Below are 2,911 nucleotides of genomic sequence, written 5' to 3' on the forward strand. Positions count from 1 at the left end.
AAATAAAATACAAGAACATTCTCTAAAGGTAGGCTAGCCTGCTGTATTAAAAATCAGGACTGGAGTTAAGTGAGGACAGGACTGGGCGTGGTGGGGCCCTGTGGTATTGGTAACGTTCTGCTTCTTGATAAAGCTGTTCATTACACAGGTTTGTATTCTTGGTGGAAATTCATCAGGCTGTGTACTAAACGATCAGTCTCCTCTTCTGTATGTATGTTACAGATGAATACAATTTACCAAAAAAATGCAGAGAGTGAAACTTCTCTTAAAGAAAGTCTTTAAAATCACGAGTTAACTCTAATATTGTTTCTTTACCAGAAGAAGAGAACTAAATTCCGAAATTTTGTAGCACTTACAATATGCAAATATCATGATGCTTTTCTGTGTTATTGGAAATGATCAGTCTCAAAGTTTTTCTGTAGAACAGTAGTTTATGGTTCAGAAAGGAACCTATTGGCTAGCATTTTTGTAGGCCGCATTTAGTGAGAAGCATATGAGTCTCATCAGCCTGAAACTACTTTTAAGGTTTTACTTCCTTAGAATAAAACTGATTGTCACTTTGTTAAGAAACAGTAACAGGAGCGCCTGAGTGGCTCAGTTGTTATGTGTCTGTCTTCAGCTCAGATCATGATCCCAGGCTCCTGGGATCAAGTCCTGCATTGGGCTCTCCACTCAGCGGGAAGCCCGTTTCTCTCTCTCCCACTCCCCCTGCTTGTGTTCCCTCTCTCGCTGTCTCTCTGTTAAATAAAAAGAAAGAAAGAAATAGTAAATGGGCCAGTTTCTAAAGGCAAATAACTGATAATTTTTCATCTTTCAGTTTCCTAATAAAACATGGGAAGTTGAAGAATTCCTGACATCAGAGTGATATTATAACACACAACTTCTTAAAACCACAAGTAAACTGATACCAAAAGTGTCCCCTGACTCTGTAGGCCTCAGGAAGCAAACACACATTTTGACATTCATATCAGTATATAAGGTGCATTCCAGGTGCTCGAAGGGACTTGTGACTGTAATGCAACAGGATCAGTAACGCTTTAAATTCCGACTCTGGCCATACACTGTTGCATGCAGAGTGCAGATCAGTACGCTAGGTATAGATGAAAACTATACCTATAGTTTTCTATACAAGGTATAGATGAAAGATATAGATGAAAACTCTAGTAACTGAAACATAGAGAGAGCACTGAAATTCAGCCCATTTCAATGTTCTTTCTTTCCCACCCAGTTGAATGGTAAATCTGTTTTCAGAAGCAGATTTCTTTCTTCCCTGCACTTACAGTCTCCTCCTTGGATGTTTTGTGGACTAGAGAAATCAACTTCAATCCCAAGATTCCGAGTCAACTTTGTAAAAGGGGTTTCCTTTTAGCTCCATGTTTACAGAACCCTTAGTATGTTCTTTCTTTGGGCCTTATAAAATAATGCTAGTAGGGATAGTAACCACAACAATAGAAATAACAGCTAATAGTCACATGATTTTTTTTTAAATGTGCTTAATTATGAACTTGATTTAGTCAGTTTGGGCTGCTCTAACTGATTAAGTACCATAGCCTGGACAGCTTTAAGAGCTAACATTTCTCACAGTTCTGGAGTCTGGCAAGTCAAGATCCAGGTGCTGGCAGATCTGGTGTCTGGTGAGGTCCCTTCCAGTATGCAGATGGCTGATTTCTCATTGTATTTTCACCCAACAAAGAGCAGAGAGAGAAAACAAGTTCTCTTAGGTGTTTCTTGTAAGGGCACTAATCCCATGCATGTGGGCTCCATCCTCCTGACCTAATTATCTCCCCAAAGCTCCACCTCCAAATACTATCCTATCAGAGGTTAGAATTTCAACATATGAACTTTGGGGAGATACAAGCATTCATGTCCATAACAGAACTGTAGTAGGTATTTTCTATCTAGTAAACCATTTAATCCTACCAGTAACTCAGGCAACAATTAAACTATCATCCTCATTATTTCATTTTATAGGGGAGAAAATGGAGGCACAGATTGGTGAGAAGATTTTTCTGAGGTTATGTAGCTAGTAAGAGAGAGAGTCAGGAGGCTGTGGACCTCATTATACCTCATTATATCCTCAACCTCCATTATACTTTGGATTCACCTGGAGAGCTTTTAAAACTCTAATGCTTGGTCTTCACCTGAAGTGCGCCCCTCCCCACCCCTTGCCTGAATTCCAGATTCCACTTTCATTGGTCAGAGCTGTTCTTTCTTTCTTTTTTTAGATTTTATTTATTTATTTATTTATTTGACAGAGAGAGAGAGAGAGATCACAAGTAAGCAGAGATGCAGGCAGAGAGACATGGGGAAACAGCTCCCTGCTGAGCAGAGAGCCCGATGTGGGGCTCAACCCCAGGACCCTAAGATCATGACCTGAGCTGAAGGCACAGGCTTAACCCACTGAGCCACGCAGGCGCCCTGGTCTGAGGTTTTTAAAGTATTCTTTGGGCAAATTCTAAAGAGCTGCCAGGGTTGGGTCCTCTGGTCTGGGGCCTAGCATCTTAGCATCATACTATGCGGTTCATGAGAAGTCCCTATGACTTTCCCTCCTGGGCAACAAACTGGTTAAAGGGACAGTCAGTGGAAGGAGAAGTCTTGTGAATGAAATAATGACTACCCCTGGGCATTTAGCTAGCCACAGGGTTTTAGGCAAATGCATCAGGACTTACTTTTTTCCTCTGCAAAGCAAAGGTTTCGAACTGAATGATTTCCTGGTTCCTTCCAGTGCTATGAGTCTATGAAATCAATATATTAAACCCTTGATTATCCATGAGTGGATGATCCATGGAAAATGTTTAATCCGAGGACCAGCTTCCTTCAGTCAACCTTCTTATCAATTGCTGTATGCCCAAGGAAAGCACACCAATTTTATTTTTGGCCCACGCAGAACATAATGAGGAAGGAAAGAATC

The sequence above is a fragment of the Mustela nivalis genome, assembly GCF_964662115.1.
Source record: "Mustela nivalis genome assembly, chromosome: 7".
Lineage (NCBI taxonomy): Eukaryota > Metazoa > Chordata > Mammalia > Carnivora > Mustelidae > Mustela > Mustela nivalis.